The 15054-nt window shown below is 38.7% G+C and overlaps 1 long non-coding RNA gene across 5 annotated transcripts in view; it reads right to left on the bottom strand.

Annotated features, from left to right (window-relative positions):
- The window catches only part of LOC144314045 (uncharacterized), a 146032-nt gene that overhangs the window by 121891 nt on the left and 9087 nt on the right, over nucleotides 1-15054 (bottom strand). For all 5 annotated transcript variants that reach the window (XR_013379702.1, XR_013379701.1, XR_013379704.1 and 2 more), the window contains one exon: nucleotides 11888-11984. This is a non-coding gene — a long non-coding RNA (uncharacterized LOC144314045). The remainder of the gene's footprint in view (nucleotides 1-11887; nucleotides 11985-15054) is intronic.

Genomic DNA, 15054 nt, shown 5'->3' with positions numbered 1-15054 from the left:
TGACAGATGATAGCTACACTTGTGAGCACAGCATAGTGTTAAAACTTGTCAAAACATTATATTGTACACCTGACACTAATATTACATTGTGTGTCAACTATACTGAAAAAAGAAGAAGAAGAAGAAGAAGAAGAAGAAGAAGAAGGAGGAGGAGGAGGAGGAGGAGGAGGAGGAGGAGGAGGAGGAGGAGGAGGAGAAATCCAATCCCTCCGGTATTTCTGAGTATTTCCAGGGAGTGCTTCCATGTCCTGGTTGGTTTTCTGAATTCTTGCCCTGGACTATTGCTTCTAGTGCCTCCCTTCACTTTTGGATATTCTATCTCTACCTTCCTGGGTCCCTTAAACTCTCTTCCTTTAGTCTTGCCTTTAAAACGGTGACATAGGCCCTTCCTTCATTCCCAAGACAGTGCTAACAAGAGGCTAAAAACAAGTAGGAACGAATAATAACCTTTCCTTAAAACGTAAAGATATTATGAAGTCATATCAATTCAGACAAAGACAGTGTGATGAGAACTGGCTGTCACGGCTCGCTGAACTCCCCACCTTTCCTCTGTGACAGGGAGCTCCTTCTTGGCTCTTGTTCTCGATGGGCCCAGACCGTGGTTATACTGATGGAAGCCTTCTTCTATTTCTGCCATTTTGTCTCTTCTCCAAGCATCGACCTGATGTTTGCTTCTTGGCCTGCTAAGGGAATCTGCAATGCTTTTTCAAGCTTCCTTGTTGCCGGCTGAATTATGTGCTTTCAAAATTCACGTGCTGAAGTCCTGACACCCAGGGCCTTAGAATGTAACTGGATTTGGATATATGGCAAGAGGTGGTTAAGTTCAATGAGGTGGTAAGGGTGGGCTCTAATCCAACACGACTGGTGTCCTTCTAAGAAGATGAAACACACACAGAGGGAGAACACCATGTAAATACGAAGAGCGCCCTGTACAAGCAAGCCGTGGGGAGGCATCTCAAAAAAGAACCAACCCTGTATACACCTAGGTGTTGGACTTCGAGCCTCCAGAATGTGAGAAAATAGCTGTTTTTAAGTCACCCAATCTATGGTACTTGTTACAGCAGCCTTAGCAGATGTAGACAACCCTCCAGCCCCCTTCCCATACTTCTGCCAATGGCTTTCAGAGCTGTACTCACCCTCAATAAGGCATTCACTGAAGTTAATAAACCACTCACCACCACAGTCTGCAGGGTTTGTATTACATTATTTCTATTCATGACAAATTAACAAATATCAAATAGATATTTGAATGGCAAGCGGTATGACCAAGAGGACTCTCTAAGTGATCCCTTGCAGGAAAAGGAAGATTCTTCCCTAGAGACTTGTTCACATCTCCCAGAATAATTTTGGCACTCTAGGAGCGGCCAGATTACCTTGCGTTTTAGTCATCACTGCCTCAGAAGTATTAATGTTTGGCCTCAGAGTATTCCACTGATTTTTGTTACAAACCCAGACTTCAGTTATGCTCTTCTTAAGCTCTAAAAGCACCCATTTACAAATATTGACGCTCTTGGTGTGACCATCAGCCCAGAGCTTTTCACACCTCACTGTCAGTGTCCTCCAAGACTGCCAAAGTCAGCCCAAACAAACTTATGGACATGCAGGGTCCCAGAGCAAGCACAGAGATGTGTGGCTGTGTTCTCTGCTAATCAGCACACACAGCTAGTGGAGCAGCCCTTCACATCTTAGCCATCCGGCTGGGCTGGTCTAAGTTCCACATCTTTTTTAAAACCTTACATAAATATTTCTGTGCCAAGTCTTATGCTAAGAATGGGGGATATTTCATCCTATTTGGTTCTCGTCACAACCCTAAGATGTAGGAGTTACCACATTTTACAGATGGGGAAATGGATGTTCAAAAGATTTATATGGCTTACTCAAAGGTAGAGCTGGATTCATGTGCCACTGAAGTTCCAACTTTCTTTCTATAAGGCTTACCTATGGCCTTTCCAGAATTCTTCAACCTTCACTCATCACATGTCTCTCTAAGCTCCTGTATTAAATGTTGCTATAAACACTCAGCATGTAATTGTGACTCACTTTGAATTGCCCTCAGTTTACTTAATGTGGGCTTGTCCGGTGCCCCCAGTTGTATTATAACTCTTCTGTGATAGAAAGAGCTCTAAGCTGTATCATGTTTACGCCTGTACAGAGTCTTGCCTTTACTGGAAACTTACTGTTTCTGACTTCCTAGGAGCTCAGGGAAATCTTTTTAAATTCTCCCTTGGAATCTTTCACAATAAGAAACACAGTGAAGGGGTCATTTGGTGGAAATCATGCCAGGGACAATAAAATAGAGAGGTAAAGAATTGTGGCTCAATCCTGAGAATTTCCCACTTCCGGTCTTAACTCAGCTCTTGATAGCTTCTTGGTGCTAGATGAATAATTTAAACTTCTCTGAGCCCTGGTTTCCTCATCTATAAAATGAGGGTTGTAAATACCACCTCATTCACCTGCTGTGAGAATTAGAGGTAAGACTAGGCCTGAAGATGTTCATAAACTATAAAGTCTATTCACATGCAAGAGATTATACTGTTCAGCACTGGTAGCTTTATTATGAGTAGTGGCCAGCAAAAATACATCTCACGGTGATCTTATTTTCTCCATGAAAAAAAGAAAGTGGTGGTCTACAAAGTTTTCTCTTGTTTTAACACTCTGTCAATTTCTCTTTATGGTGATGGTGAGAATGTGTGGGATTGGCCGGGGAGGGGAGGCTGTGTGGGCAAGACCTTCCAAAGTGAGAAATGATGCCTTACATTCAAAGGGCTTATCACTCACATCCCACTTGCCAGCAACAGGATCACATCTCACGTGGGGGCTGTCTGTGTCTTCAGGGAAGAGGTGGTGTGGTTCTATGACTCATGTTGTCACCACTGCAGATGGAGAAATGCCACTCTCCAAGAGTTTACGGCTCTAATGACTCTCTCCTGCATCACGTATGTCTATGTCAATTCACAACTGTATGCTGATGCCTTTGGACACTTGTCTCAACCAGGAAAAAAAATAAAATCTGAAGATAAGTGTTTTCGCACTTTCCTTTCTTTCAAAGTGCAATTTTTTTTTCAAGATACCTTCGCTATATCTTAAAACACAGATTCTTCAGTATTTCTCTCTTTAGACAAAGAAAGAAGGAATAAGGACATGTTTAACAGAGGTGGAAATGGAACAAACATAGTTCCAAACTGAGTGCTAAAATCCAGTTTTATTTAATGTCTCACAGAAGCTCTGAGAGTGCTAAAAGGGTCTGGAGATTTCCCCCAGTGGCATTAGGTATAAACATGAAGGTGTTTATGATTCTGTGTTCCTTGACCTTGTTGCAACTTCAAGACTTGAATAAACTGAAGCAAAGTAGGCCATGCGATCACAGAGGCTTGGCTTCTTGGTGACAGTTTTAAAGAAATAATTTTTACTCCTGAAGTGCTCAGAAAGTGAAAGTCTCTTTTCTTCAGAGAAAATAGTTCTTAAATATTTTAAAATGCCCAATTTCTCCCCAGATTCCCAGAAATGGAAAGGTCACAAGAGTTGGGATGACTGTGGGGACCATGGCACTTATGTGTACCGGTTATTCTTCTTTGAATTAACTTTCAAACGCAGATGATTTCACAGATTATTCAATTTCTTGCCCACCAAATTGCAGTGGCTCCAGCGTAACTATGGAAAATAGTTTAACATTATTTGGTCTCGGGATCCCTGGGTGGCGCAGCGGTTTGGCGCCTGCCTTTGGCCCGGGGCGCGATCCTGGAGACCCGGGATCGAATCCCACGTCGGGCTCCCGGTGCATGGAGCCTGCTTCTCCCTCTGCCTGTGTCTCTGCCTCTCTCTCTCTCTCTCTCTCTGTGACTATCATAAATAAATAAAAATTTAAAAAAAATAGCCTTTAAAAAAAACATTAAAAAAAAAAAACATTACTTGGTCTGGATTCCAAGATCCTCCATAATTTGTCTCTAAATCTCTCTGATTATATCCATTTCTCTTATCTTCTAGGTATCCTATATTTTGGCCATAAAAGTCACTCATTATTTTCTTGACCTATTCAGGCAATTTCACACCTCTTTACCTTTTATCTCTAATGTTTCCCCAGAACATTAGGGGAACAACCTTCTAGGTAGTGAAACTTTTTTCATTCTTTAGTTCCCAGTGAAATGCAACTTTTTTTCCAAGGCATTGCTCTTGAATTCCCAAATGGAATATTGTCTTCGTATTTAATATGTAGTAGTTCATTTTTTATATCATTATTTCATTCTGACTTGCTTAGAAGTTATGAAGCATCTATCTCCCCACTCCCTTTTTTGAAAACAAGTATTTTAATGAAGCAGGTCGGGTTCATTCCTTGACTCATTCATCCACTGAACAAAAAATGAATTGATCTATATTAATAAATTAGTGTCTCTGCGTCTCACTTAATTCCTACCCAAACATGTATTTGCAGTTTTTGCCTTCTTTTTTTTGATCATAAGCTATGTGAGGACAAAAATCATATGTTATTCAGCTTTGAACTCCATAGTTTCTTTTCAATGGTGGGTACTTTGTAAACATGTAGTGAATGGATGGATTGATGGATAGATGGTTAGATGAATTAGGCAATAACAAGCCAATGGAGTAAATTATGAATTCAGAATATTATCTTAAGATAATTACTTTGCTTAGAACCATTGCAGTATGTGTACTGAATATCGTTACTTTTGTTCTTATTTTTGTGTGCTTCGTAATCCTTCATTTGGGGAAACTCTAACCCATTCTTCAGTAACCTGGTTGGTCTATGAAGCTCAAATGGGCTTATTCATTCCTAAACTTTGGCACATTATTAGGTCTACAGAACATTTCATGTATTCCAGCGCAGAAACAGAAACAAGAACAATTAGACTTCTTCCAAGGCAATGTGCAAGGTTAGTGGAGGAGATACTCTGTTCCAGGAGACTGTGAGTATTAAGCTGATATGAGCTAGAGCTACTACAGCCTTTGTTCCACCATCAGAGGAAGAACTTATATAAGAATAAACCTTTTCTTATATAAGAAAAAAATAGAATTGAGGGGTAGAAAGAGAGAAAAAAATTGCAAATATTGTGTTTGAATCATGAGATCTAGCCTAGCCTGTAGCCCACTCCTCAGGATGTGGGTAAATAATTCTCTCATTTATTTGTGCTTTTTTACATTAGTTAATATTCAATTACTGTTGTTTAGAAGCAAATGAACCCTAATTAACACAGGGAAATCTAGGGAAAATGCGCCAATATTCTCACTTTTAAAAATAAACACTTGCATCTCTTAGGACAATCACCACCATCAATCGGAAATTTAGCCAGATGTTAGGATATGAAAGAAACAATCCCTAAAAAATTAAGGCATATAAAAATCTGTACTTCTGCGTCTTCCTGTTAACTCCTGCCAGTCTTTTTTTCTTTTTCTTATTTTCCCCCTAGTTTTACTGAGATATAATCGACAAACAAGAATGTATTAAAGCATACAACATAATGATTTGATATATGTATATATTACAAAATAATTGCTGGTTTAGTTAGCATCTATTACCTCACATAGTTATAATTTTTATTTAATTGAAAAGTCCTATAAGTCCTAGTTAATGAAATCTCTTATTCCCAAATACATCCTCTATTTTCCTCTCTATGGCGACTCCTGACTTAAGCTACTATCTTCTTGAGAGACTCTTGTCTTCTCATTTCTTCATTTTATTGTCTGCTCAGGACCAGGATGATTTCTTTGGGACATTGTGTGCATCATGTCAATCCTTTCCTTGACACATACATCATCTCTCATTACTCTTAGGAAGAAAGTCCTAATTGTTCTGCTTAATTTACAGACCCTACCTTTCTGTCCATCTTTTCTTTCAACTGCATTAGCCCTCTTTCCTTTAGCCACAATGACATTAAAAAAATCCTTCAGCGAGCCATACTTTTTTTTTTTTCATTTTAGAACTTTACATATTTTGTGCTCTTTGCCTGGAATGCCCTTCTGTTACTTAGTCTCTAAAATAGTTTCTACTCCTTTGTAGAGGGTTGAATAATATCCTTCCAAAATTCATGTCCACCTGGAAGCTCAAAATAAGGCCTTATTTGTAAAGAGAGTCTTTGCAGAGGTAAATCCAGATAAAGATTGAAGTGATATTATATCGGATTAGGATGGACAAGAAATCCAAAGAGAATGTCCCTGTAAGAGACAGACAAGGACACACAGAGACACAGAGAAGAAGGCAATGTGAAGATGGAGGCAGAGACTGGAGTGATGCATTTACAAGTTAAAGAACACCGAGGATTACCTATAACAACCACAAGCCAGGAGAGAGGCATGGGGCAGCTGGTCTAACAGAGACTCCAGAAGAAACATATACTGTGAACACTTTGATTCTGATTTCCAGCCTCCTGAAATGTTAGATTATATTTCTCTTGTTTTATAGTACCCAGTTTGTGGGATTTGTAACAACTCTAGGAGACGAATACAACTATCTTTGAGTATAACTGTGCAAAGTGCCTTCTTTGTGAACCCCTCCCCTAATACCAATAGTCTGAATCAACTATTCTTTCAATGTGTTGCCCTAGAACACTCTATTTTTTCCCTACTTCATTATATTTAAATTTCCTGTTTGCTTCTCTTCCAGTAGTCTATACTACATAGCTTTTCACAGTTGTGACCTATTACCATGACCAGCAGGTAACAGGTCTCAATAAGCATGCTCTGATGGATTTACTGCATCCTATTCAACTCTGTCCTTTTAGTACCTAGTGAAGTAGCTTACATAACAAATGCTCAGTAAATGTTGTTTACCCAGTGATGGCATTCATCTGTGGGTTTGTGCTATTCATCGTGCTGCAGCCTGGTGACTGTGGTGCTCACTGATCCCTGTCCCCACTGAATAGTGTTGGGCTTGCCCAGAGGGGGTTCCATTTGTAGAGTCCTTCATAGCTCCACAATCCTTTTTCATGCATAACTGAAGGTAATTGTCAAAAAAACCTCGGAAACAGGTGTTCCTATCTCCAATTTGAGGAGAGGGGGTGCAAATCTTATGACTAGACAATCACAATAGAATTAAGTAGTTCTGATTCCATATTCATCATTCCCACCATTGAATTTTAAGACTATTAACACTGGGACAAAAACATTCTGATTCTTCAATTATCCTTCCATTTAAAGAAAATGCTTTTAGTTATTTCTGTGATAGGTAAAGAGAAAGCTGTTGGGAGAACTTAAGCAAGATGACTCATAGTGTGGGGCAGTGGGAGTTTAAGCATATAAATCCAGGAGAATCTCAAATGACAGTGGAAGATAGGCATGGTTCTCCTATGAGCATTTAGTAGTCTCTGATCATTTCCAAATGTGTACTACCTCATGAAAAACAGACTATGGAGTCAGAAAATCAGTAGATGATGTGAAAACCAAGTGGAAACAGAGATGAAAGAAAGATTAGGGAGTGTATACTTTGCTCTGAATAAAACAAGGAGAAATGAGCCTGTGTATTACAGTGAATCGGGAGTCTACAAAAGCAATGAAGTTGGCTAATGCTGACAGCAAGGGCAACTGGGAGTGAAAAGCAAGAACCCTAGGAATGGAGAGTCAGTCAAAAATAGCAAAATGTTTTGTCTTTAAAAATCCACACCTGATGGGATCCCTGGGTGGCACAGCGGTGTAGCGCCTGCCTTTGGCTCAGGGCGCGATCCTGGAGACCGGGGATCGAATCCCACATCGGGTTCCTGGTGCATGGAGCATGGAGCCTGCTTCTCCCTGCCTGTGTCTCTGCCTCTCTCTCTCTCTCTCTCTCTCTCTCTCTCTCTGACTATCGTAAGTAAATAAAAATTAAAAAAAAAAAACTTTAAAAAAAATCCACACCTGAGGGGTACCTGGAAGGTTATCAGGCTTGGGAGTTCCAGATTTCTCCTGAGATAAATAAATAATAATTGCTGTCTTTGTGTGTTTGGAATATACTTAAAAAATAATATGTATCTCCATAGTGTATCTGCTGAGAGAAGAAAAAAAAACTCCTATTTTTTTTAATTAATAAGACTGAAACACAGAATGGGTTGAAATACTATATATTCTCTGGCAATGGAAAAATACGGCAGTGTGTATATTAAGTAGGTTCAAACAGGAGGAACAAAGGAGTCTCCACACATTTCTACTCCAGGTGGTACACTGTGTGGTTAAATGCACAGGCTTTGGGGTTCCACTGCCTTGGTGCTGGTCTTGGGTATATTACTAACTCATCTATATAATTTTGGACAAGTTATTTTATTTCTCCATGTCTCAGTAGCTTCATCTATAAAATGGGAAAATGAATAATTCATTGGGTTGTAGAAGTAAAAGGAATTATGGGGTAAATGATATAGAGTATTGCACAGCACATAATAAACATTCAGTAGAAGCCCTTATTCTTGATGTTTATTTTATGTGGATTCAGCAGTAAAAATATAAAAGGTGAGAGAGGAATATATAGTCAAATACTCAGACTATAGGGACAGACAGGCCTTGCTCCTTCCTGGCTATGTGCTATTAAGTAGTAATTTAATTTCTCTAAGCCTCATTTTCTTTTTTGATAAGATAAGATGATAACAGTACCTTTCTCATAAGGCTGTTGTGCCATATCACTTACTTGATTACCTAGCACACACTACAAGGTCGACACCTGGCAGCTGTGTGCATTACAGACTAGGAATTCTTATGTCCTGGCTGTGAGAACTGATTGCTTCAGCAAAATATAACATGCAAAGCAGTAAACTTTTTCCTTCCACGGGCCACTAAAAGTTGATTTAATTCTGCCCTCTAAAAAAACCCCAAAGAACCAACCAACCTACCAAGAAAAAATAAACATGCTGAGAGATGAAAGAAGATACTGAATTTTTAATTGTAGGGTAAGGCATGTTTCTGGTGCGTATGTCTGTGTGTGTATGTGTCTATGTGTGTGTGTTTTCCCTAGAGGTACCAAAGTGATAGCAGGTGTTCCTTTATTAGACTTTATTTAGGGATGGAACAAAAATTGAGGTTGTATAGACCTCCATTATAAACTTTTAGGGTACTGTCTTTTACCAAGAGACCTCTTGATCTCCTTCAAAGGCAGCTGAATGGCTATAGCCATGTGTTAGGGTAGTCGTTGGAAGCCTATAAATTTTGAAAAACTTTTATAGTAAAGTACAGGGTAGAAAATGACTAGAATGTTTTGCAATTTATCTTTCAGTTGGATCTGAATACACAAATTCTGTATGAGACTGTGTAATGAAGCATCAGGGTCTGAAAGTTGAGGTCCTACTGTGAAGGCCAGAAGAGAAGTTTCTCAATTCTCCATCCACAAGCCACGGTTATGGGGAATATCCTCGAGATCTCACCCGTCTCCTTATGCCAACATACCTAGCATTCTCAGTCCCCCAGATAACCACAGGAATTATGGCCCCTACCATGTGGTAGGGTTTATGTAGAACTCATATATACTGTATTTCTTTCCATTGCCATAGGAACCTATGAGGTAGATATCATTTTTGACATTTACAGGTGAGGTAAGTGAGGCACAGGGAGAGGAAATCATTTACCTCGAATCTCACCAACAAGGCTAGTTGCAGAGCAAGGATTTGAACTTATTGACAGTAAGACTAGTCAATATTAACTTGTAGCCTTCTGCTATTTCCCCCTGGACCAGAAACAATGAAATAAAATTGAAACAAAGAAATGAACACTGAGTATTCTTTTTAGGTTTCAAAGCCTCAGTAAATACAGATGACAAAAAACAACACACAGGCCACCTTCATTTCCCCGCTCTGGCACTTTTCTACTGAGTCTACATCCCCATCTCCATCTTCATAGCGATATAGCCTCAGAATTCTTTTCCTCAGACTTCTTTTCATGGAGATTCATGAAATTGTGATCAGTTAGAGTTAGTAAACAGGATTATACTGTTAGCAACCTCAGGTCTATTTCAACTGGCTCATTTTATACAGGAGGACATTCATGTCCTGAGGAGACTTACTTTCCCGAGATTACAGCAGGACAGAGGCAAATATAGTATGGGAACTGGATTCTAGACTTCCAGCACATGCGATTCCACAAACCCCCACCACTTATCCTGACTAATTTGGCTCCAGGGAGACCCCGGCTGTGACTGGGCAGCCTGTGGAAGTCATCAGCAAGATGCCACTAATACCAAATACCCCGTCTACATTTCTGTGGACAAACCTCCACCTCTTGCCATGGACAGGATACACACTATTTTCAACTAGTGTTCTTATGTGGTTCTGAGCTTCTCACTCACCTGGCATTGAAATCAGGCTCATGTTTCAGACAAAATACATAGGCTACTTCATGTGCTTTGATCCATCCTAATTATAAATTGCTTGTTAAAAAGAAAGCACATTAGACTGTGGCTACTTGCAACATCTAAGAAGGCATCAAAACGTTTACTCTGGGGAAGCAGCAACTATAATAGTCACAACAGGCTAACTGCTGTAACAAGCAAGCAAACAAAACAAACAATTCCCAAACCAATGGTTTCATACAACAAAAATTAGGTTTTCATTGTCTGAAGCAGGTTGGTGGAATGCAAAGACTGATGATGGAGGCAGGTTAAACTTTATGCAATCATTCAGGGCCCCATGTAACTGTACTTAGCAGGTAGACCAGAAAAAAGAAAGAACTTAGTGATTCTTATGGGAGATTTTTATGGGCCAGGCCTCAAAATGATAAGCATTTTCTCTGCTTCCACTGTCCAGAACTCAATCCTAGGACCAAAATTAACTGCAAGGCAAGATGGGAAATGTGGTGTCTAGCTAGGTGCCCAGGAGGTAAAACTGCCGGTGAACAATTTGCCACTGTGTGCAACAGCCATCAGACTCCCTCCTTCACAATTCATATGCATAGGGACACACAAAGACAAATGGCCTGAATGAGGAGACATGGGACACTTAGCCATAATATTAATAAAGAAAGCAAATGACAAATCACCTTAATTTGTCTTTCTCGTTGGAACATAAGTTACTGAACACTGGAAGCCAGGGAGGGGAAATATGTATCAATTTCAAATGTGAATTGCCTTTTATCCATCAATCTCCTTTTCAAGTTACTTATCTGAAGTAAGTGGAAAATGCACAAGAATATATGTAAAAGGATATTTATTACAACATGATTGGAATAGGGAAACAGTAGATTGAAATACATATCAATAAAGAATTGATTAGGTAAATTATGGTGATAGCACTCTGTTGCCTTTAAATATAATAAAATGTTTCCTCGTGCACTAACATTTCTCTAATAACCAGTTGCAAAATCATGGATATAGTGAGTTCTGTACATTCATCAGTGCCGCTGTGGGCCACGAGCACCACGCACAGGCAGTATGGTGGAGCTGAACAGAAGGGCAGCCCCAGCAATACCTCCATTGCCACCTGTGTTTACAGTGCAAGCTCTGTAATTCCTCCCATCTCTATCCAGTAGATGATGGCACTGCACTAACCTGGGCAACAAATACAGTCACATCTCCTTTGTTTTACCCAATTCACAGCTGAAGTTGCCACACACCTTAACTGCAGAAAATTCATAATCTCCTTTAAAAGTGTCTTGAGTCTCTCTAAATTATCCAAGAAAATTGGGAGCACATGTGACCCAGATGTCAGGGTGTATGGGGAACTGACAGGTGGGCTTGGCTTCCACTCCTCTGCGGAGGTCACCGCAATCCACCACCTCTTGGTAGAGTGACTAAAAATCAGTGGCATGCAGTCTGAGAGATGGTGCTGGTCTCTCTTGTGGGGTCCTGCACAGAGCAGTCCCGTGAAAACCTGGGACAGTACTCTTTTCTCACAGGGAATCTCCCTTTGGCAACGAACAGCTCTTCTGCAAATTCTCAAAATAAAATCCTATAGATTTGTATTAATGGTCCTTTATTAGAGACATTACTCACCACTTTTGAGGAAGTGTTCCCTCAATGATTTCCACACATGTTATCCTCCTCAGGAAGGCTCTTCAAGGATTTCAAATGGTTCTCACATACACCCTTTCTGGAAGTGAGGAAGAAAGAAATTCCATCAATGATGAGTGATTACAGCATCACTCACAGTAGAAAATCAGTGGGCATAATTCTCATAGATCTAAAATGTGTTTATATGCACTTATATAAAATCTTTTTCTTTAAATATCATGGCTGTGTATTATGCATATAATTTTTTATGTATGACCTGCAACCTACAAAATATATTTTTTGAGAAATATTTAGCAAGATAGTTCCCAAAGTGTATCAGTTGTCCATAATAGTGATATTGTTTTGCTCATTTTAAATTATTTATTAATATATGTTATTTATAAACAAAATTATGTATTTTACATATATGTATTTTTACTTTAAAATTGCCCCTTCCTTGTATTTCCAATATGCTATATATTGTCTTCATTTAGCAAGGTGCATGGGTGTAATTTCATGTGTAAGGATTCATAGCTGAGTAAATCCACGTTTAAATATGTTTTAGGTCTCTCAGGTGCAAAATGTTAGGACATAAATTATTAAGAGCTGTATGTCTAGCACTTAAAGTTGAAACAAACAGGCTCTGAGCAGCTCTGGGTGAAATGTAGTTGGTTACTTTATTCTCTAAGCAATCATAATTATGTGGCTCCATCTCTTTCTCAGCAATATGATTACATTTGCTCATCATTCCACAAACAGTGTGCTGATCCTAACAGCTGGAAACCTGTACATGATGTCTCTGTAAGCACATAGTTCCAGAGAAATGGAATGCAGGTGGATGGTTGGGTTCGGAATTTTGGGGGATAAAAATCTATTATTCTATTATTGTTTTCCTGTTTTCCATATAACATAGCAATGGTTATACACTAAAGGCCCTCAGTTGTGTATGTGCCAAACTGAAGTGGCTTGAAATAATTTAATAACTATTAATTAATCTGCTTCTTTCAAGGTTGGCACTATCTCATTGTTTTCTCTCTCTCCAAGTAAATTTTCAAAATATCTCAAATAAAGAAAATTAAGTGCTTGTTTCATGTACCTTTAGCAACATACACAAGAAAGCTTCTTGTTGGCTCTAGGTTAAAGGAAACAATAAAAAGTCAACCCTTTCTTAGCAAGCAGTCCACTGTAAGGATAAGAGAAGGAGAACACTATTTGGGGTCAGGCTTCAGTGAGGTAGAAGGATGTGCAGATGACTGTGTAAATAGCTTCTACTTGATGACTTAACCCACAGGGGAGAGTTACCTTCGAAACACATGATTGTGTTATCAGAGCCCACCAGAAGCAGTGTGACTGAGGTAAGACTCAGATTTCAAACTGTTTTTGTTTGAACATGATAGAGGATTCCTGGGTAACCTGGCTTCTGAATGAAGATTTAGGGTAGGCCTCCCCTGGAGTCCAGGCTAAGGGAAGCAGAGCTGATCTTCAGAGTCCCCTCAACTCATTTCCCAGAGTTTCAGTCCAGCTCAATGTGGGCAGTGACAAACTTTCCCCTCTGACCATCCCCTGGCCGTTTGCTGCTGTTGACTCCACTGACAAAGGTTTTTAAAAACAAAAAACAAAAACAAGCTTTATTTCCTAATACAAAATTATTTTCATTGTCAAAAATTAGGAAATAGTATAATTGAAAGAACGAAAATAAGAAGCACCCATATTCTCACCAAATACACACACAGGCACTGTACACACATACACACCCAGAGGGAGAAGAGGACAGAGGGAGAGAGAAACACACAAATACTGCTTGAGATCAGGAACCCTGTGTAGATCACTACTTTGGATAAATTCCTTCTCCTCTCATGGGAAAAATTTCCACATTTTTAAATTAAGGGAAGTACTACATGGCCTTTTCTAACCAATAGTTTAAAGTTACATTACTCAAAGGTTTTAAAATCTCTAAAGATTTCAATACGTATTTCTAAAAACAAAAAATAAAAAAATAAAAAAAATAAAACAAAACCTTGGAAAAACCACTACAGTAGTGTTTTAAAGCTAAAATTTGTGGTCAAGTCAATTCTTACAGAGCCAGAAGGATATTAATAAATTCAATTTTTTAAAAAGTACATGTAGGATAAGGGACATGCAAAACAGATTTTTGACACGGCTTTATCATTTTCTTATTTCTGTGCATGTGGTATGATCAAAAGTATCTCCTTTGCCTTTTTCTGCTTCTGATTGAGGATGTTAGTGTTACCTGATGTGATTTTAGCAGTTGTGTTGTCTCTATTCTTACTTTCTGAATTCTATGGAACAAATTCTGCATCTCAATGAGGACAATTCAAGAAAAGCCACATCCCTCTCTCTGATTTCTCTCTAGAGAAACATCTATAGTTTCAAATTCAAACAGAAGAGATAGTACAGATACCTTGACAGCACTGCCTGTGTATGTCCTTTTAACGATGACTAGAAGTAGATGAAAGTCAATGTCAAAATGGTAGGCTCAGATAGAGATAAGAAATGGTTCTGCACAGTGGAGAGGTCACTCCAACATAATGGAAAGACCTGGATTTAACTGTGGGGTCTATGAATTCCTTCCTAAGTGGTCTTGGGCTAGTCCTTTAACCTCTTGTTCTGGATTTCATTCTCTATGAAAAAGGAAATATAGTATTTCCTTCAAAGTGCAGATAAAATAACAAATGAAAATAAAAACATTATCAAAATGTGTGGATTTAAGTTACATCAGGAATTATTACTAGAGGAAAAGTGATATGAAATTAATGGTTGATGTGTGCATCTTAAAAATACAATAAAAAGTAGGAAAATTGAAAGAAAACAGAAGAAAGGAAAACTTAAGGATGATCGCAAAGCTGATAAAATAGAAAACTGACAAAACATAGATGATGAAAAGTTAAAGTTGATTATTTAACTAGACTAATAAGTTTGATAAACCTTTAGCCAGATGGATGAAACAGAAAGAAAATGCAAATTAACCATATCAGTAATAAATGAGGGGATGACATTTAGATCTTCCAGTTATTAAAAGATTAACAAGGGAATATAACCAACAACTTTATGATAATAAATGTGTCAATGTGAATGAATACACAAAGCCATGTAACTCATAAACTGGCAATAATGACATGAGCGGAATTAGAAAATATGGATAATTCTAA

The sequence above is a fragment of the Canis aureus genome, chromosome 5 (genome assembly GCF_053574225.1).
Source record: "Canis aureus isolate CA01 chromosome 5, VMU_Caureus_v.1.0, whole genome shotgun sequence".
Classification (NCBI taxonomy): Eukaryota; Metazoa; Chordata; class Mammalia; order Carnivora; family Canidae; genus Canis; species Canis aureus.
This window is presented reverse-complemented; position numbering and strand designations above follow the sequence as displayed.